The sequence below is a fragment of the Mastigoproctus giganteus genome, chromosome 14, assembly GCF_048544385.1.
Source record: "Mastigoproctus giganteus isolate SK-2022 chromosome 14, ASM4854438v1, whole genome shotgun sequence".
In the NCBI taxonomy this organism is placed as follows: domain Eukaryota; kingdom Metazoa; phylum Arthropoda; class Arachnida; order Uropygi; family Thelyphonidae; genus Mastigoproctus; species Mastigoproctus giganteus.
Window position 1 is genome coordinate 8,995,053 of NC_143588.1, and position 23,081 is coordinate 9,018,133.

Genomic DNA, 23,081 nt, shown 5'->3' on the forward strand with positions numbered 1-23,081 from the left:
AGAGGCATGCAGCAGAAACAGTATGTCTATGAGACAGTGAGTGGAGAGACTCTGTTAGAGAGGAGTCATTAATTAAGCTAACTGCCCTCTTCTAATTGGAATCAAGAAGCCTGAGAGAAGTTTTGGGGGCACCACCCCAGATGTGGGAACAATATTCCATGCCAGGGCGGATTTGCAATTTATACAGAGTGAGCAGCTGTTTGGAAGAAAAGTAACGCCGAGAGCGAAAGAGAAAACCAAGTTTTTTAGATGCAGAGGAAGCAATATTAGTAATGTGCTTGTGCCAAGAGAGAGATTAGAAGTCAAGGTAATCCCGAAAAGAGATATCATTTTGCCTAGAAATCGGAGTGCCACTAAAGATAAGCATAGGAGCAGAAGAATCCTTTTTGCGAGATATAAGACAAGACTGAGTTTTAGAAGGGTTGAAATCAACTAAGTTGTCTTTGCCCCACTGGAGAATTACCTGGAAATCGGCAATTTAAGGAATTGGTGGCAGATTTTCGAGAAGTTGAAGCTGATTGAGTACGACAAGGTTTATCAAAATGGAAAGTGGAATGCAATGTGCTATCATCGGCAAAACTATGGATGGGATTTCGAGTCAATGGAAGAAGGTCATTAATATACAAGAGGAAAAGAGTGGGGGAAAGAACTGAACCTTGGGGGACACCGGCATTAGTGGAGAAGTTAGAAGACAGAGAGCCATCTACCATCACCCTCAGTGAGCGATCAGAGGGAAAACTGGATAACCAATTACTAAAAACAGTTGGCAAACCATAAGATGGAAGCTTGTTTAGAAGACCTTTATGCCAAACATGATCGAAAGCCTTTGAGATGTCAAGAGTAACTACTTGTGTTTCAACGAACCTTTCCATTGAATTAGTCCATAAATGGGTAATATAAGCCAGAATATCACCAGTGGATCGACACTGGCGGAATCCATACTGGCAATCATTGATCAGACAGAAGGTTTCTAGGAGTTTAAGAGTTGGCGGTTAATTGATTTCTCCATTACTTTAGAAAGAGTAGAAGTAATTGCAATGGGACGATAATTGGATGGGAGGGATTTGTCACCCTTTTTAGGAACTGGCTGGATATGAGCAAATTTCCAAGCAGAAGGAAAAACACCTTTGGAATAAGAAAGTGAAAAAAGGCGGCAAAGAATAGGAGTAATTTCAGGAGCACAGGTTTTGAGAACAAGTGGAGAAATACCATCAGGACCTGGAGCTTTCTTAGCATCAAGATTCTTCAAAATCCTTCTAACATCCTTTTGATAGAAGACCACAGGAGGCATTGAATAGAGCATGTTGGGAATGGTGGGAGGTTTTTTTGCCAAGATCATTAATACATGAGTTGGAAGAAAAATGGGATGCTAGCAGGTCAGCTTTATCCTTGGCTGAAGTGACAACAGAACCATCTGGTTTGGACAGAGGTGGGAGCAGAGATGGGCAAAAGTTGCGGCCAATAGCTTTGGCAAGAGACCAGAATGCTCGGCTACCATTAGGGCAAGAAGCAAGTTTTCTACTCTTAGCCTGTTCAAACTCTAGTTTGGACTGATTAATAACTGCTTTACAATTGTTTCGAGCTTTGGTGTAGACAGAAAATGAAACTGAAGAATTAGAAATAAGCCAATTATGATATGCAACATTCTTCCCTTGAACAGCCTTAGCACATTTATTGGAAAACCAAGGTTTAGATCAAGGACGAGATTTTAAAGTGGAGTGTGGGATAAAGGATTCCATTCCTGCAAGAATAATTTCACTGACACGATCTGAGCAAAAGTTGACATCAGAAGTTTTGAAACAGTAATCCGACCAAGGAAAAGAAGAAAAGAAATCTAGCAGGTCATCCCATTTTGCATTCTTGTAATGCCAAACAATACGAGGTTGGGAATAGCCATGAGATAAAGGTTCCAATGGAGAAGAGACAATCACCAAGTTGTGATCTGAAGTGCCTAAAGGACCTCTCACTTTGACCGTGCACTTAGAAGGGTTGTTTGTGAGAAAAAGATCAAGCGTATTGGCTGTATGATTAGGATTGTCTGGTATTCTTGTAGGTAAATGAACAATCTGTGCAAGGTCATTAGTAATTGCAAAAGCCTCAGCATCTCGACCAGCTGGGTTGATGTGACTAGAAAATGGAAGCCAGCTGGAGTTGTGAACATTAAAATCATTAAAAGCAACATTAAAAACCAAGGAAAATTATCTCACTGTTAAGAAAGTTGGATTGGAGAAAGTCAATTTGCAAAGAGAGGAAGTGAAAGAGCTCCAAGTGATTAGTGGAGTTGGGAGAACAGTAGAGACAACAGATGAATTGGACACAATGAGGTAGAGAGATTTTAAGCCAGAGAAGATCAAAGAGAGGAGATTCCAAACTGCCAAGTCTCTGACAGGGAATATCAGAATGGACATATGCACAAATACCACCTTTGAGGCGAAAGGAATCATACAGCGAATAATTTGGGCATCTGAGATGAGCAGTAGTTGAATCAACCGATAACTGAGATTCTGTCAGAAAAAGTATATGGGGTTTGGCAGACTGCAAGTGGAAATGGACATCGTTGAGATTAGAATTGAGACCACGTATATTTGTGAAATGAATTAGGAAGTGCTTGGGAGGTTTCGATCTTTTCTCAGATAAGCTTGCTCTATTAGTTTGACAATTCATGGTGTATTCAAAAGTACGGAAAAGTGGGTGGGACATGCTGTATTAAGTAATGAAATTTTTGGATATGGCGTACACATGGTAAGAATATACCCAGATCCTTGACATAACGTGGCCTCGACAATGCCCCCAGCATACACACTATTCGGACTCGCTCCAGTCACTATCTGGCAGAGTAGAGGTAGCAAGATTATACACTAGCTGATCCGGAAGCCTCCTAGAGAGTTACCAATAGGTTCGGTCCGGTGTACTAACTAGCAGCCGGCCTGCGAACACCGTTTTAGAGCTGTACCTCGAAATGTAAGGAATAATGGATCTTGCCACGATGTTCATCATAACCTCAAAAGTCATCAATCATACTGCATGGTGGAAGAAATAGGGAAGGGTTGACTGGAACTTAGCTCTAGAGACTAAACATGGGTTCCACCACTGCAAGCCTCCAATTGCAGTGGTGGATTGCACCGGTTGATGAGAGTCATATACCACCTAGAAGTAAAGAACTTCTGTATGCAAGTCTGTAAGAGTAGAGTGATTCTTCGTCTTTATTTGTTTCAAATATGAAAATCCCGATTCACATAGATATGCAGAACCAAAACAGGAATTTAAAACTTCCTGCATTTTTTTACATTTGGGCAAACATTTCTCGGGAAACCTACTTCCAAAAGTCTTCTTCTGATGATCTGGCTTTTAGGAAGATGTTGTTTCGAAATATAATACAGTAAAACCCCGCTATTCGCGGTATCTGTATTCGCGGTTTCGCGATCGCCGATTTAATATAAAATGAAACCTAAAAAAATGTGAATTTTAAAACGCCGTGAATAAAAACATGGGCATGGCTAAAATTATCTTTCCCGGCCAAAACAGCGCTCAGTGGGTGGGGGAGAGGGGTGAAAAAATTGGGAGCGTGGATGTTTCTCGCTAATCCTTGTTCAGTATGTGTTAGTCATGGAAGGTTTCATCGTTTGATTTTAATTTATATGTTTATAAATTGAATAAATTTATCAATTTATAAATTGATATGCTTACAAAAATGATAACTCTACCGTCTTGCAGTGTAAAACAGACTTTTTCGAGTGCGTTAACGGAAGAAAGTGACTTTATTGTGGTCAAGTTCTTTCTAACCCCTACAAAAATATGGCTACGAATAAAAAGAGAAATGTGAAAATATCAAAGAAGGTGATGACACTAGCGAATAAAATTGAGTTATTAGACGAAATTTCTAATGGTGAAAGTGTCTCCTCAGTGGCAAAACATTATAAAATCAATGAGTCAACAGTACGATAAATCAAGAAATTGTAAGAAAAAATCTGCCGTAGTGTCCGTGAAACCGTGCTAATTGCTTCAAAAATTTGCTCTGTAACTCGTGATGTTAAATTAAAAAAAATGGAAAAGCTTTAAATCTGTGGATAGAAGACCGAATTCAAAATAAAATTCCGTTAAGTTCACTCATCATTCGTGAAAAGGCAAAACTTCTTTATCAACACTTTAGCGAAACTGGTGATAGCACTGGCGGGATGTTTTTTTTTTGCTAGCAAAGGCGCTGATTTGAAAGATTTGTTTGAAATTTCTAATAAATATTACATTTAATATTAAATTGTTTCTTATTTTCATTTCGATGCCATATGCTTGCATTCACTATGTACTGTCATGTACAGTCATATAATATATACATAGACAAAATTTTAGACTAGTTTTTCTTATATATTTCATACTTTGGAACGGAACCCCTTTATTACTATGGGAGCCATAACTCAGTATTCGCGACATTTCTCAGGAATGTAACCCCTGCGAATAGCGAGGGTTTACTGTAATTTCATTTTCAAGTAATATTTTCTTCATGTGAAAAATCTCAGCGGTTTTTTTTTTTTTTTTTTTTCCTGCAATTTGTTTCGTATCTAAGTCGGCATCAAATGGATTAGAAATATATTGAACAATGACTTAAATTGTTTTAAAATCACCAAATCTGGTTTCAAAATCATCTACAAGTTTCTCAGTTTCAGAAACATATTTTTCACTGTTAAATTCAAAAATAGGATATTTTTGCAAATGATCTTGCATATTTGCAAAATGATCGGATTTTTTTTTCCCTTTGTTTAGACATAAACTTTGTTTTGAGATCCTTAGCCCCTGCCAAAAATTGATATTTATATGCAGAAATACTACTAATCAGTGCGTTGAAGTGCCTTTCTAAAATTCCTTTTTTTGGGTATAGCCACGGAAGCATTGCTAATCAAACTACAACGTTTTTCTTTTATCATTACAAAGAAGTATTCTAGTTTCCACTCTTGATGAAAATGATACATTTTGATCTTTTTCGTAGTATTCATTTTAAATCAAAGGTTATTAAATTAACGTACAAGTACTGTCCAGTTTTTAATATTAAGTACACTATAAATAAGAATTTTTACACATACACCATGCTCTCCACAACGTAACAGCATGCATTTTCACTGTACAAGCCTAGTGGCTGTGTGACGACTAGTGTCACGTGGTTCAACTGATTTGTAATAAGCTTATGCAGTGGGGCGCATAATAATAATAATATTTAGATTTTGACTAATCTATTTTTTATATATATTTAAAATTCGTCGTGATCGACCGAAATTAAAGCCGTGATCAATTGGTAGATCGTGATTGACTTTTGTTGGCCACCCCTGCTTTATGCTATATAATACTACATTCTTCTTCTAGTTCTCTGCCCTCAGGCAGGTTCAGGGCTCGATTTGTGCCATATACTATATTCATAAAGAAAAATGTGTTCTATTGCTGCTTTGTATTCAACTGATGTGTGCATTCAGGGTGCTTTTAGCTATTTAAATTCTACTTATTTTTCTTTTTAAGTTGATTGTGTAAATGATATTTGCTGCAAACTGGAGTTCTCTTCATGTGCAGACAATTTTTTGTTTCTGTACTGCAACTTGTAAGCAGCTGAAACAATTGTTTTTGAGGAAGAGTCCTGAACTCCCTGGATGGTGTTGAGAAACTATGTTGTACTATATCAAAAGTATGCAGTGTTGTTAGTCCCAAGAGAGTCAGTATAAAAAAAAAAAAACATTCCATATGCACATGAATACTTGCCAACTGCCAAACAAATCTGAGTGATTTTCAGATTTGTCTGATATATGTTGTATGTGAAAGGTTAGGCTGTAGTTTAGGGGTAACACCTATAGTTCGATATTCATGCATTGCAAGATCAAGGTGTGTATTTCTAGTGTATTAGCTACTAAAAACAGTTACAATGGAGATTTAAACTTCTTTGGCCCATATGGGGCTATGTTTAACCTGTGGCTTGTGCCACAAATATCCCATGTAGCTCATCAGTGGCCCCACCTTTCAGTTTGGGAAAATATAATAAAAAATTATATAATTTTTTATATAATTCCTGATTTTAAAAATCAGGAATGAAGGTGTACACATACAGGTTAAATTCCACTGTAATTGCCAGCAATTGTGACCCAGGTTTCAATGCGAAGGGAACCTACAGTTCATATTTATTACCTTTTAGTGTTAATTTAGTGCAGATAAGAAGGGGAGTTAATGAGCTCCTTGTGACATTGATTCTGTAAGGTTACATAAACCTAAAATTGTTTATTTATTATTATTTTTTTTTTTAGCACAAAAACATTGTGCATGTGCAAAAACATGTGCAGGTCAACTTGGGTGAAGAGAATTATTGATTCTGCTAGCTTCTATATCTGCCCATAGGTGGCACGTGGAATGCTGCAGGAGATTCTTATGGGCAGATGAGACATAATTCATGGAATATCATATAAATGGGAGATAGTTCTCCCATTAGAGTTTGTGTGGTAAATACCCATAATTATTTCATATCATACAGTGTTGACATGCATGTAGTAAGTTCCTCCAAAACATGCATTGGCTTCTGTTGGAGGCTCTGACATTGTGCAATTGCAGATGTGGTAGCATGGTGGAGTACCTGATGGATAATGAGGAGGGCCATATGTGGCTCACTAGTCCATTTTGTGGAGTTGCAGTGCATTTGACTGATAAGCTGATATAATGCCCTTTTTTTTTATGAATTTTTATAAATCAAAAATGCAAAAGCACAGAGAAATGAGTGATACTTTTAATTTTTGTTCTTGAGGAAATAATAAAAATAGATCTAATTTCTTTACATGTTTACTGATTGTGTTCTGCAGCAGGTAATATTTTCTTTGTTTTACTCTTTTAACCTTTTCTGTTTTGTTTCAAAAAGTATTATTATCCCCCATTCTAAGCCCAAATAAAATAATTGTAAAACTTATACTATGATAACAAGAGGTCAAATAAAAGTAACAATTATATCTATATAGTAAATATTCCGATGCACTTGTTTCTATCTGCAGTTTGTGCATCCCACATTATGAATAGGGAAATTGAATGTGGTGTTAAAGGTATGTGGCATCCGCAGCAGTTGCACTATTGAAATCAATTAGTCATCAATGTTGAATATTCATCTGGGCTGAAACAGACATTTTAGTACTTTTTATAACTTATTTTGTATTAAATAAAATAAATACAAAAATATAATTAAAAGAAAAGAGTATTTGTTACAGTAGCAGAATATAGTATTAGTCTCATTTGCTTGAGAAATCAGAAAAATTTTGAGCCTCAATCACTTTCGAGAAACTGAGAATATATTGTATAACAAGAATAGTTGGAATATGAGAAGGGAGAGGCAAAAATAAACAATGTGAAAGTTGTCTTTCATTTCAGGGCTAGAAAGATGATGATATTGATCATTTCAGAATCTCATAAATTTTGTCTGATATATATGGTGCTTATTAAATAATTAAAAAGCAAAAATTATTTACAAGCAATAATTAAAGCTCCTGTTCATTCACTGAAACCTTATGGTCCTGATGAGATGGGTTTCTGGTGGGTGTGTAAATGTAGTTTTGTAAACATTTTGGGAATTTGTTTGCTGTTTATTTATATTTTTGGTTTTGGAGATTTGCAAAAAATTTTGTACTCTTTGGAATGCACATAGTCAGTAGAAGAAACAAGCAAAAATTTTTAATTTTTTTTTGTTGGTGTTTTCTCAAATTCCTTTTAAATTTGAGGATTGCACTGCTATGTTAAAAAAGCAGCACACATACCGATAGCATGGACATCCACTAGTTTTTGGTCTGGATAATTATATATGTTCTTTAATAACATGGTGTTACAGATTTTCAAAAGATTCCTTTATCTGTGCTTTTAGGTTTCTGTATAAATTTGAATGTGAGGATTCTGAATATACCTTAGTTTTTGCATAGCATCCAATGGTTTGTCCAGCAGTGAGTGAAAGAAAGTAATACTCTGTCAATTTAGTAACAGGGTTTAACTTCTGTACAGAATAGTGTATTGATCTTTGCTACAAGTAAACAAGAAGCTTAAAAAATTATAAATTAAAAATTAGAAATCCTTCTCGGAGAAAAAATCAAAAAAGAAAAGTTTTTTTATTATCTTTTATTATTATATTTTTATTTGACTGAGTTTATATACATAACATAAACTATACATGTACATACATATGTTTGGAAGGAACCAAGAAAATCAGTTGTTTATAGATACAGTATCATATTTATAAATCTAAGGAAGGATTTATAAATCTAAGGAAGAGAGGCAAGTCAAGTTCTTGAGACTATCAGGAGGATATGTAAAAAAATAAAGGTGCATTAAAAGTGCAAGATTATTTGGAGTATTTTAACAACTTTAACAGGTAAATGTTTAAACATAGGAATAAATACAGATTTAATGGAAATTAGGAAACAAACTTGATACACATATAGCAGGGTTGTTGTACATAAAACAATACAGTTTCAGAATATAATTACAGTTAAACATAATGCTATACATAGAACAGAAACATTAATAATTTTCTAAGATGAGATGATATTTAGCAGATTAAAGTAGATTCATAGGCAAGTTCATTAGATTAAAATAATAAGAGAATAGAGGGCAATTCATTTTAAGAAGATATAAATTGCAAAATTTAATGTTAAATATTAGGTTAAAGGCAAGAATAAGAATCTGAGAATGAAGATTAAAAAAAAAAAAAAAAAATTAAAAAGAGGAGGAAGGTAACGTGGTATATGAAGATTTTATTTTTTCAAACACTGATCTTGTAAAATTTTGAATAGTGTGAATAAAAAGTTTCTTAACCTGGAGATATGGTGTCTGTAATTGAAAAGATATCATGCTGGAAATCATTATATAAAGGACAGAAGAAAAGTATGTGCTCCAATCTTCAGTGACAAAGGCCTGCATTGGAAAGGCTAAAAAGAAAAGTATAGAATTCAAAGACCATGTCCAGTAAGAAGAAAACTGGAAAAAAAAGGCTATGATAACCATTTCGGAAAACTGACGGAATCCATATTGGCGATCATTGATCAGAAGAAAGGTTTCTAGGTAGTTTAAGAGTTGGCGGTTAATTGATTTCTCCATTACTTTGGAAAGAGTAGAAGTAATTGCAATGGGATGATAATTGGATGGGAGGGATTTGTTTCCCTTTTTAGGTACTGGCTGGATATGAGCAAATTTCCAAGCAGAAGGAAAAACACCTTTTGGAATAAGAAAGTGAAAAAAGGCGGCAAAGAATAGGAGTAAGTTCAGGAGCACAGGTTTTGGGAACAAGTGGAGAAATACCATCGGGATCTGGAGCTTTCTTAGCATCAAGATTCGTCAAAATCCTTTTGACACCTTTTTGACGGAAGACCACAGGAGGCATTGAATGGAGCGTGTTGGGAATGGTGGGAGGTCTTTTACCAAGATCATTAATACATGAGTTGGAAGAAAAATGGGATGCTAGCAGGTCAGCTTTATTCTTGGCTGAAGTGACAACAGTACCATCTGGTTTGGACAGAGGTGGGAGTAGAGATAGGCAAAAGTTGCGACCAATAGCTATGGCAAGAGACCAGAATGCTCGGCTATCATTAGGGCAAGAAGCAAGTTTTCTACTCTTAGCCTGTTCAAAATCTAGTTTAGACTGATTAATAACTGCTTTACAATTGTTGTGAGCTTTGGTGTAAGCAGAAAATGAAACTGAAGAATTAGAAACAAGCCAATTATGATATGCAACGTTCTTCTCTTGAACAGCCGTAGCGTATTTATTGGAAAACCAAGGTTTAGATAAAGGACTAGATTTTAAAGTGGAACGTAGGATAAAGGATTCCATTCCTGCAAGAATAATTTCACTGACACGATCTGAGCAAATGTTGACATCAGGAGTTTTGAAACAGTAATCCGACTAAGGAAAAGAAGAAAAGAAATCTAGCAGGTCATCCCATTTTGCATTCTTGTAATGTCAAACAACACGAGGTTGGGAATAGCCATGAGATAAAAGGCTCCATTGGAGAAGAGACAATCACCAAGTTGTGATCTGAAGTGCCTAAAGTACCTTTCATTTCGACCGTGTACTTAGAAGGGTTGTTTGTGAGAAAAAGATCAAGCGTTTTGGCTGTATGATTAGGATTGTCCAGTATTCTTGTAGGTAAACAAACAATCTGTGCAAGATCATTAGTAATTGCAAAAGCCTCGACATCACGATCAGCTGGGTCGGTGCGACTAGAAAATGGAAGCCAGCTGGAGTTGTGAACATTAAAATCACCAAGGAAAATTACCTTGCTGTTAGGAAAGTTGGACTGGAGAAAGTCAAGTTACAAAGAGAGGATGTCAAAGAGCTCCAAGTGATTAGTGGAGTTGGGAGAACGGTAGAGACAACAGATGAATTGGACACAATGAGGTAGAGAGATTTTAAGCCAGAGAAGATAGAAGAGAGGAGATTCCAAATTGCCAAGTCTCTGACAGGGAATATCAGAATGGACATATGCACAAGTACCACCTTTGAGGCGAAAGGAATCGTATCGCGAATAATTTGGGCATCTGAGATGAGCAGTAGTTGAATTAACCGAAAACTGAGATTCTGTTATAAAAAGCACACGGGCTTTGGCAGACTGCAAGTGGAAATGGACATCGTTGAGATTAGAATTGAGACCACGTATATTTGCGAAATGAATTAGGAAGTGTTTGGGAGGTTTAGATCTTTTCGCAGATAAGCTTGCTCTATTAGTTTGACAATTCATGGTTTATTCAATAGTAAGAAAAAGTGGGTGGGTCATGCTGTATGAAGTAATGAAATTTTTGGATATTGCATACACATGGTAAGGATATACCCAGATCCTTGACATAACTAGGCCTCGACAGTGCCCCCCAGCATACACACTATTCGGACTCCTTCCAGTTACTATCTGGCAGAGTAGAAGTAGCAAGATTATACACTAGCTGATCCAGAAGCCTCCTAGAGAGATACCAATAGGTTCGGTCTGGTGGGTCTAACTAGCAGCCGTCCTGTGAACACTGTTTTAGAGCTGTACCCTCGAAATGTAAGGAATATTGGATCTCGCCACGATGTTCATCATAACCTCAAAAGTCATCAATCATACTGCATGATGGAAGAGATGGGGAAGGGTTGACCGTAACTTAGCTCTAGAGACTAAAACATGGGTTCCACCACTTCAAGCCTCCAATAAGCAAAGTGGTGGTATTGCACCAGTTGATGAGAGTCATCTACCACCTAGTACTGCCTGGTAACATAGAGGTGCGGCATTCATCCATGTGGCATGGGTGCCACACCTCGACTCAACCGCTGCTTATGTTAGTTCACACCTAGGTGGTCACCCATCATGTACTTATGCTTGGAGGTTATACTCAGGATTACTAACAGTCCCACCATCGTGAAGTGCAAGCAGAGGATTTGGCTGTCACAGACCGTCCAGACTTTGCCGAAATTGGGTATACTTGACATGAGTGTTACTCGAATATCAATTCCATCAGCATTTTAGACTCCCAGGTAGCAAGTACAGCTTGTCTGGCATATCTGAGAGGATGTCTGTGACAACTTCTTCAAGGACCAATGACGGTATGCCTGTTGCAGGTATACTGTCATTAACAACCCTGTCAGCTTTTGTATCATCTGCAAACTTGGACATTAAGCCTGATATACCTTCAGCAATATCATTGATAAATATACAAAACAACAATGGGCCTGACACTGAACTCTCGGTTGCTCCACCGATGACATTAATCCATGAAGAGCAGTGTCCATTGATTTCCACTCTCTGTCGTCTCCACTCAACCACTCTTTCATCCATTGTAGCAATTTGCCCTTAATGCTATACTGCTCCAATTTTTACAGCACTCTTCCATGTGCAACAGTATCAAAATATTTCCTGAAATCTAAATATTTCAAAATTATTTTTTGCATCCAGTTCTAATCCTTCAGAAAATCTGGAACCTTGAGGCCTTCCTTTCTGGTTTCGGTCTTCACATCAATCCTGAGAAGTTGAAACAGTTGACTTCCTTTGCTCAAATGAAACCCAACAATAGTGCAACCCATTTTAATAGAATCTGTGATTTCTGCTGCCCAACAACATACCGATATAGGCATTAATTTTGACCAAAAGCTCTTGTTTCTACCGCACATAGACCACCTGCAAATAAAGTTCTGTCGACTCCGGTGGATGCTTAAACAACAACTTATGTCCATGGCCAGGCTGTTGGGTGCAGATGCTTTAAGACGTGTATATTGATACATTAAGACGTGTTTAGATGTGTATGTCATACTCTATGTCACGGAAGTCTGGACCTCAACTGCTATGTCTATCTTAGATGGATTTTCTTGGGGGAATTCTAGCTATTGAAGTGGGCCATATGGAAAGTTCGGCTTCCCCCTGCACTAAGGACCACCCAGATGGTGGCAGCTCTCAGCAATAGACGTCTTCCTGCCATTGTTCATGATAGAAGACTCACCTTTGTCGTCAAAATGATGGTTGGCATTATTTCCAAACCAGATTTCTGGTCTAACTGCGAATGAAGGATCCCAGTCCCAAGCCTTAAGGCCAATCCAATCCATCAGGCCACTCGAAACTGGTTAAAGTTATCTGATTGGTTCTTACCCATGCAAATGCTGCAGTACATACACTCCTTGGACAGCGACCTCTACAAGTTTGCAGTCGATAAGAAATGTAGGCAGAATGTACTTAGTCAACTTCCTTCTCAGGGCTACGTCACAGGACATTAGAACCTGCTCCAGAGGACCTGTCCATCATTGCCATGGATCCATCACTCCATTGTTCAAACCTTTAGTCATATGCTGTTTTTTTTATTCTTCTCATCTTTGTTTATTATGTTGTGTTATTCCTTTTATATAAATCCCTGGCTTGTAGCCATGAAGGGTGTTGCATACAGCAGTGTGCCTTCTGTATAGAAGAAACTATTTGGGGGAAAAAAAAAAAAAAAACATGATGAGAGAGAAAAAGAAAAAAGTTTACATTTCAACATCTTTGTCTTTTGTGGTCAGTGATCATCCCAAACCAAGCATTAGGCATAGTTGCCAGCATAGCTTCACAACACTTTCCCTACAATCTTTCTTTTGTTCTCTGTAATTTTACTAAGAAAGCAATTCACAACAAAGCAAAGTGGCCTGCCAGGCATTTTGCTTAGCATCAGTAATTTTGTTTTCCAGCTCTTGTGATTCTAATTTCTGCTTAACTTGTGAACAATCCAAATATTGATTGTATATGATTAGTCCAGTGCTTTAACAAATTGTTTGATAGTCCAAGCTTGATATGGAGTGGTGTAAGCAAGACTGTATCTTGGAACCATAGGATTATTAATTATCCTATGTTAGACCACTAGGAAAAAGGTATTGTGCATTTGAGAATAAGCCTGTAATAAAAATATAAATGCACAAGGCATAATAGAATGTGTGTGTGTGTATTAACTATAAAATATCAGTGTAAGTACACCATAGTTTGTAAGTACATCACATCATAAAAATGAACTACATCCGTAGTGTAAAGGCATCGATTTAATTGTATCTCATATCGTGACTACCTTCACAATAAGTTACCACGTTACAAATTTAAACAGATACACCAACCGTTTATAACTGATTTAATAGTAAAATAACCTGGTATTTGAGGATGTGTCGCTTAAATTTCACTATTGCTGAGGAAGGAGGCAGACACCTCCAAAAGCTTCAATAGTGTTTTTATCGCTTTTAAATTTATATTTTAATGCATTTTAACTTATTTACTTATTTTATTTTTGTTGTAAATTAGTTTTTTGTAAATAATCATATTTTTTTATGAATCAACAGGGCTTACCTTTATTTTTTGATATAGGAAGCTTCTTTTCCAACTCTCCTTGTCCAACTCGCTAATAATTCATGGGGAAGGCGATGTCAATTTTGCAAAACATTGTCATAAAGTTAGATTTTGGAGGTCTAAACGGGCTAATAATTAAGGATCGATTTTACTTTTTGGTCCTGTGGCTGGAATTTTGAGTTAAATTTAGGGGTCTAATAATTGGGTAAGGGGCGGGGGTGGAGGTAGGGGTTGGGGTTATTCTCTACATTCCTTAAGTTGGACTAGAACTTTTCGGGGCATCATGTTCACAGGAAGAGAGTTACTCACAATTAATCCGAAACTTTTTTTCTTTCCTTATGTTGTAGTATTTGTTCTTCACGCATGCGTATAAGTGACCAATCGTCGGACAATAGGAATGGCCTACGGATATTGATTGAAGTTTCATGTAGTTTCATCTCTAAGGTTTCTGCAATGAGTAGTTTGTAGTAGTTGTGTTGAATATTTATAATTTTTGTTTCCGTAAAGCCGAAAGTATGTCTTTCATTTATTGCGTGGAACGAAAGTTCCGATGCATTTGAACGACCCGCCCGCACCGAAGCTTCGTGTTGTTTTGCTCGAAGCTGTGCCACTCCCATGGTGGATCCTACGTAGACAGCGTCACAATTTTTGCATGGTATACTGTATACGAGGTCATGCTGTGATTGGAATGTGGTGTTTGAAGGCCGATTTCTGAAGAATGTGTATAGTTTTTTCATGGGTTTTGCTATGATTTTCATGTCGGTTCCCTTGCATATTTGGTTAAGTTTATTGTACCAGTGCTCGATATATGGGATGGTGATGAAATATATTTTTTTGGTCTTGTCGGATTTTTTTGCTATGTTTGTTGCGAGGTTGTTGTTATTTATTTTATCACGGGCTATTGTTTTGACTTTGTTTATATAGGTTAGAGGGTAACCCCTATTTGAGAATCTTCTAGTTAGTTCATTTATTTCAGTGGTTAGAGAAATCTGGGTGGAAGAATATTTATAGGCATTTTGAAATTGGTTCAGCATGACCGATTTTTTGTATGGTTGGGGGTGGTAACTGTGGAAATGTAGAAGCATCCCTTTATTAGTGGGTTTTCTGTATATGCTGAAATTTAGTTTTTGGTCTAATCTGTGTATGGTAAAATTAAGGAAATTTATGGAGTGGGATTCTGCTTCAGTTTCTAATTCAAATTTTAGTCTCTGATGGATGTTATTAAAAACCTGTAGAATATTGTTTATGGTCGAATGGTCTGTGATGATTAGGATGTCGTCCAGATATCTTCCGTAATATGTGATCTGTGGTATAAATGGATCAAGATGGATCTTTTCTAATTTGTCTAAGTATAGTTCGGCAATGAGTCCGCTAATGTTTAAGCCCATTGGGAGGCCAAAAATCTGTCTGTATATTTTTTCTTGGAATAGAATGTAATTTGCATTTACTAATAGTTTTGTTAGTTCGAATATTCTGTCTTTGGGGAGTCTGGTGTTATTAATTTTTGTTTTATCATCGTTTAAGTAGGCCCAGACTATGTCCAATGCGTAGGGTACATTTACGTTGGTGTATAGTGAAGTCACATCGAGTGAATATAACTTCATATCCTCCTTGATATGGAGGTCTTTGAGGTTCATGAATAAAGCATTGTAGTTTTTTATATTATATGTTAGGAGTTCTCGGAGTGGTTTTAGAATTGGGTAGATGAACGTGGCTAGGGAGGCAAAAGCTGAATTCTTATATGACACTATGGGTCGTATTGGGTATCCTGTTTTATACCACAGATCACATATCACGGAAGATATCTGGACGACATCCTAATCATCACAGACCATTCGACCATAAACAATATTCTACAGGTTTTTAATAACATCCATCAGAGACTAAAATTTGAATTAGAAACTGAAGCAGAATCCCACTCCATAAATTTCCTTAATTTTACCATACACAGATTAGACCAAAAACTAAATTTCAGCATATACAGAAAACCCACTAATAAAGGGATGCTTCTACATTTCCACAGTTACCACCCCCAACCATACAAAAAATCGGTCATGCTGAACCAATTTCAAAATGCCTATAAATATTCTTCCACCCAGATTTCTCTAACCACTGAAATAAATGAACTAACTAGAAGATTCTCAAATAGGGGTTACCCTCTAACCTATATAAACAAAGTCAAAACAATAGCCCGTGATAAAATAAATAACAACAACCTCGCAACAAACATAGCAAAAAAATCCGACAAGACCAAAAAAATATATTTCATCACCATCCCATATATCGAGCACTGGTACAATAAACTTAACCAAATATGCAAGGGAACCGACATGAAAATCATAGCAAAACCCATGAACAAACTATAAACATTCTTCAGAAATCGGCCTTCAAACACCACATTCCAATCACAGCATGACCTCGTATACAGTATACCATGCAAAAATTGTGACGCTGTCTACGTAGGATCCACCATGGGAGTGGCACAGCTTCGAGCAAAACAACACGAAGCTTCGGTGCGGGCGGGTCGTTCAAATGCATCGGAACTTTCGTTCCACGCAATAAATGAAAGACATACTTTCGGCTTTACGGAAACAAAAATTATAAATATTCAACACAACTACTACAAACTACTCATTGCAGAAACCTTAGAGATGAAACTACATGAAACTTCAATCAATATCCGTAGGCCATTCCTATTGTCCGACGATTGGTCACTTATACGCATGCGTGAAGAACAAATACTACAACATAAGGAAAGAAAAAAAGTTTCGGATTAATTGTGAGTAACTCTCTTCCTGTGAACATGATGCCCCGAAAAGTTCTAGTCCAACTTAAGGAATGTAGAGAATAACCCCAACCCCTACCTCCACCCCCGCCCCTTACCCAATTATTAGACCCCTAAATTTAACTCAAAATTCCAGCCACAGGACCAAAAAGTAAAATCGATCCTTAATTATTAGCCCGTTTAGACCTCCAAAATCTAACTTTATGACAATGTTTTGCAAAATTGACATCGCCTTCCCCATGAATTATTAGCGAGTTGGACAAGGAGAGTTGGAAAAGAAGCTTCCTATATCAAAAAATAAAGGTAAGCCCTGTTGATTCATAATATAATAGAATATAGGAATTATCGAGCACGTAATAGCTCTCTAGTATCAAATCATATTTTTGTAAATATTATTTTACAGTCTTTTGTATCATTTTATTTTATTTTATTTTACTATTAAATCAGTTATAAACGGTTGGTGTATCTGTTTAAATTTGTGGTATGAATAATCCTAACCTTAGAGGCCTTATTGCAGATAAAGTTACCACGTATTGCACTACCTCGAATAAGTAACGCTTCACTAATAGAGAGGACTATTGTTACTTATTTTCAGTGGGCATCACCATCCAGACTGCACCATTTCAATTCTTCTTGGCCTATCGTCGGTGAGTGGGCAGTATCCTGGTGTTGCAGTCATGCCAACCCAGGGTACTGCGTTCTTCTCTATTAGTGAAGCATTACTTATTCGAGGTAATGCAATACATGGTAACTCATTGTGAAGGTAGTTACAATATGAGATACAATTAAATCGATGCCTTTACACTACAAATGTAGTTTATTTTTATGAGCAAAATATTTACATTGATATTTTATAATTGAGAATAAACATACTGAAATAAATCTTGCAAACTGCTAATGAAAGATTAGAAATAAAACTTTTTAAAAATATAGTGAAAAATAAATACAGTATAATGGAATAAAGAATAAAACATAGATAGAAATAAGAGCACACAAATAGAAACACTAAAAGCGATAAAATCAAAACTTGATAAATAAAAAAAATCTTGACACCAAGAAGATTTCAGAGCCGCGTGCTCCTCTATGAATTTTGAAGACAAGTAGTAGGGCCTGTCATCATTTACTGCAGAAACATGTAGCATGTGAGCTACAACAGACCAATGGAAATCATGAGCAGCGACGAAGAAGAAGAAAAAAAAAAAATGTGATGAGAGAGAGAAGTATTATCAATTCTGGCAGATTACAGCTTTCTCTATGTATTATTAATGTATTGTCTTGTCCCAAAGACACAGAAATCAAGAGAACTTAGTGAAGCCATTTTGCTAACTGCAAAAGGAATGAGTTCCTTCTGCATTAGCAAAATGTTTCTATAGATGTTCCATTTATACTAGTCATGATCGACCTTCTCTAACACATGCTTCATATTCTGTAGTTGTCTTTAATATGAATAATATGGAATCGATGGGTGTATGTTATAAGCAGTCTTCTGGCTGCAGGCTTAATATAAAATGTGTATGTTAATAGTGGAATGTAGTTTCAGGGCCAATGTCTTGATTAAAAGACAAAATTGATGGTCATTAATAATAGTGGTGGAACCAGTTCTTAATATTTGAATCATTCTTGGGACTGCACTGGCTTGTTAAGTAGTTGGGGTGGGGGGTTAGGACTTGTTGGTGATACTCCTCTTGTTAGTACAGAAGAAATTTTAGCTAGGGATGTAATAGGAATTTGATTAGAATGTGATAAAACGAATTGCAGTAACTGGTAATTTATGGGAGGGAGAAGGGACTCTGCAGGCAACTATATGTTGTGTTGCATTTACAAGAAAGAAGACATGCATTTATTTCTATAATGCTAAGAATATAGTAAAATACTTGAATGTGAAGCACTGGTTAGGTCATCGAATGCTTTCATAATAGGGATATCTAAAACAAGGTGCCACACTGATTGGGAGATATTGAATTGTATACTTATTCTTGTATTTTACTCACCACAATGTACATTTTTTAAAATTTATTTGTTTATTTATTGTACTAAGTGGCCCCAGCCAGCTTTCCTGGCACCTCCGCCACTATTTACATACTGTACAGATAATTACAACTGCTCCATATAACTCCTACAGTTCAAATAACATATTAAAGTTCTGCACATCATGTCTGCTTCATTATAAGGTATTGAAAGGCTACAGTTCATGTGATTTTAAAAATAGCTAGTGAGAAAGTCTTTACACTTGCTCTCTTGAATCATTTCATCTGTCTTCTTCTGTCATGTTTGCCACAGCTGAAGAGATATTCCACATGCATCTTTTCACTCATGAAAAATCGGAATGTGCCATGGGAGTATCCATGCAGCACATGGAAATGCAGGGATCATCTTATTCCACGTTGTTCTCGCACAAGAACACCATTTCATTGTGAGCGTAGCTGCATTTGTGTAGTTTCCATAAGGTAAGCTACCCGCTATTAATTGGAACGATACCGCACATCTTATGCTTATCCTGACTGCAAAATCTCCATTCCAATGTCCAGCCAGTGGGCTATTTAGCCCATCCACTCGATCACATTTTTACACAGGTAATTTTATCAGGATTGTACTTGCTCCATTTGCAGCAGGACTTGTCTCTTGAAAACCTGTACTGCAAAATTTTGGAAAGCACCAAGTTCTGTCCTTGTCTTCAATAGAAGGACCTCACATCCAGAAGTTGCGTTTGCGTGGTGGGTGCTCCATCAATCAGTTTCTCTCGTAGATCCTGGTATTCGTGGCAGCTATACAAAAGATGTACCCAATCTTCTTTTTCTTCAAAAGTACACATTGAACATGCTGAAATATCAAAATTATTTAATTTTCCAAAGAAGGGCCTGTGTTCTATAAGCAAGAATGTTGAATAGAGGTTTGGTTGAGACCAACTTGGCATACCCTTCCCAAACTGTTTAATGCTTGTAAGAAACTTTTTGGTTATTAAACTCTTGGTACAGTTGTTCCATCTGTCTTGCCACCTGTCAAAAAGAAGAGTCTACAATTGTTTCCTCTCCTCAATATAACCATTGTCACATTGATATCCACTCTTATGGCAGTCTATGCCACAGATAAAAGCACATTGACTTGAATACTAAGACCAGATCCAGTGGCAGCCATCCTGTTATCATTTGCGAGGCCTCATTTGACACAGTCCTAAAGGGCATACTGAGTTGTAACATTACCTGTTGAATTGAAAATATTTTTCCTAATGTTTGCCTTTTGCGACACAATCTAGCCAGATAATTATGTGCACCATAGCTCACAATTGGCAAGAAGATACAGTCATAAAATAGATTCACTGTCTTGCCTTTTATCCCCCACTCCTTTCTAGTGATGCCCAATCATGCCAACAAATTTATGAATATTCTCAGCAATATAATTGATGTATTAGTATTAGCAATGGCCACATGGTGCAAGGAAGCTTATGGCTTATGCTGCACTAGCAAAAAAAATAAAAATTTAAAAAAATAATAAAATAAGAAGAAAATTAAAAAAAGAGAAAAGGAAATAGACAACTTATGCATTTTCCTCCCGCAGGTAATTGTCCAGCTGACCTTTGAGTTTCCCCAAAATGCCCCCCCCCCCCGTAACTTGAAATCATGGCCCCTTGTTCATTTATAATCATTTACAACCGTGAAAATTTCGTCCTTATTCATTTTACTTATGCCTCTTGGAACCTTAAACACTTCAGTCAAGTCTCCTCTAAGGTGCCTAGTTTCTAAGCTCTGCAATCCATATATTCGAAGTCTTTCCTCATATGGATGCCCTTTTGCCAATCTCACCAGGTGAGTTACCCATCTTTGGATCCTTTCAAGAAACACAGTGTCTTTCTTTAAGTGTGTCTCCATACTTGAACACATTCCAAGTTTGGCCTAACAATAACCTTATATATTGGGATTATGACATCCTTATCTCTACTAGCAATTGTTTGATAAATCATTCATAGGACACCATGGGCCTTCCGTCCTTCCAACCAGTCTACAATGCTCGGAGAACTTCATGTCTGACTGTATTGTAGCACCCAAGTCTCTTTCCTTCCCTACTGGCTTTAGTTCAACTCTGCCATATGTGTGACAAACCATAACTGTCTATTAATTTTAACTCCTAGGTATTTGATTGTCTTCCCACACACTGCAGACTGGCTCATCTATTCAGCATTGTGGATTTCTTGTAATAGACAAGTATCCTTTTAACAATACAGTTTTGCTCTTTTCTGTTGAAATCGCAAGCCTGTGCAGTTTACACCAGGTACTCAGCTCCGACAAAATGAAGTGTGATCGCTTCTCTAATTAAGGCCTCGAGTCACCACCACCACCACCAGCAAAACTAAGTCATCAGCACATGCAATCATAATGATGTCATAGTCCAGTTCCAACCATTCGTTTAAGACCCAATTCCACATTAATGGGCCAAGGACTGACCCTTGTGGGCAGCCTCTTAACTTGTCTGGTAATACTCCCACATGCTGCAACTGTTCTGTCTCAGAAGTATCTCTTATAACAGAGTAGATCTTGATTCTTTCTACTGCATTTTGCCTGACCAGTCTTTGATGGGAATGAAACTTAGCAATGTACGTTTGAGTGGACATGATGATGTATCATCCTGACTAGACTGCCATGAAGTTTAATGTGACATCATTTTGGTAGGTGAGAATTTTTATTATTATTATTATTATTATTATGGAGGAAAGTTTAATTTTCCAGATATTAACTTAAAGTTGTGGTTGCCAGTTACCTCTTAGTAGTAGTAGAGCATTTCTGGATTTGACATATGACTGCCTTCTATATCAGGTTGTTTAGATGCCACAAGAGAAAGTAGTAATATTGTTGATTTGATTATTAGCAAAGATTCATCAGGTATTAAGAACCATTGAAGGCAGTGATTTCTGTTTTAATGCAGAATTTTTTTCAGAGAAATACCTACTGTTAAGGGGTAGGAATTTTGTTTTCATAAAGGGATTAATCTGGCCCTGTTGTGCATACTAAGTAGTATTTTCTAAAAAATTAAAAGGCTAAATGGGAAATGTTCAAGGAAAATATTCTAAAATGTGCCTTGTTATACCAATAAAGAGATATAGTTTACAGTGTAGACTGAAATAGAAGCCAAAAGGACTGATGATTGAGGAAACATTCAGGGGAAGGTGTTCTAGAAGGTACTATTAATATTCTAACAAAGAGATATTCTTCAAGGTATAGACCAAAATAGATGCCAAAAGAACTGATGATTCTAGTGGCTTAAACAACTCATGTTAAACTCTTATATTATCTGAGCTTATAGCCAAATAACCAGTAGCATAATAGCCGTACTTCAGAATTGTATGAGGAACAGAAAATCGGAGGATTGCACTTAGGCTACATTTACCATATTTAGATGCCTGACACTTTTAATTTCTCATACTTTTTCTTGAACTGCATCAAAAAACTTCTTTCTATCCCTTAGCTGTCCATTTTATTTTCTTTCCTATTTCTAGCCACCAGTTAAAGGCAGGCCATATTATGGTCGTATTCACAATAAGCATTATGGTAGAAATCATTCATTTGTTATAATAAGGTAATAATAAAGTAAATCAGAAAATGTTAATGTTATAAAGTAAATGTTATAATAAAGTAAATCAGAGAGTCTTATAATGGGGGATTTTAATTTCCCAGATATTGACTGGAATTTGGGGTCTGGTCACTCACACACTAGCAAGGCTTTTGTGGATTTATTGGATGATTCTTTTCTACATCAGCATGTTCGGGAGGCAACTAGAGGGAGTAATGCTCTTGATTTGATTATCAGTAGTGATTCTTCATGCATTAAGAATCTGCAGGTAAATGAACCACTGGGTGGCAGTGATCACAGTGTGCTGAAGTGGGATTTACTCAAAGAGGTAACTACCATTAGGGGTAAAGGGAAGGGTTATTGCTTTCGTAAAGGCGACTACGATGGACTGAGACAGTATTTAAATTCTATACAGTGGGACCAACTGATGATGTTACCAACAGCAAATTCAAAATGGGAAGCATTCAAAGAACTTATCTTGGAAGCTACTAGGCTTTACATACCAACTAAGAAATACTGTTCAAGGTTTAGACCTAAGTGGATGTCAGATGAACTAATGAGACATATGGCAGAGAAGAAAAATGCATGGGATACATACAAATTAACACGTGACACAGAAGCCTATGATAGATACAAGATGATCTGTAACCAAGTTACAAAGAAGGTTAGGCAGGCGAAGGCAGATTACGAGAAATCTTTGGCAAGGGATGCAAAGAAAAACAGCAAAGAGTTCTTTACTTATGTAAACTCTAGAAGGAAGGGGATGAATCAGATTGGTCCACTTGATATCGATGGGTCAACTGTTGATGATCCTGCTCAGGTAGCTAACAAACTGAATGAATATTTTGCATCGACATTCACACATGAGGAGTTATTCAGTGAGGGGAATGCCAGAGGTGTATCCAACTCTGGCAGTAAGCTAG

General features: G+C 36.8%; 1 protein-coding gene across 1 annotated transcript in view; it reads left to right on the plus strand.

The window, feature by feature from the left end:
* Positions 1–23,081, plus strand: part of LOC150074972 (rab-like protein 2A) — a 209,424-nt gene that overhangs the window by 52,573 nt on the left and 133,770 nt on the right. The window lies entirely within an intron of this gene.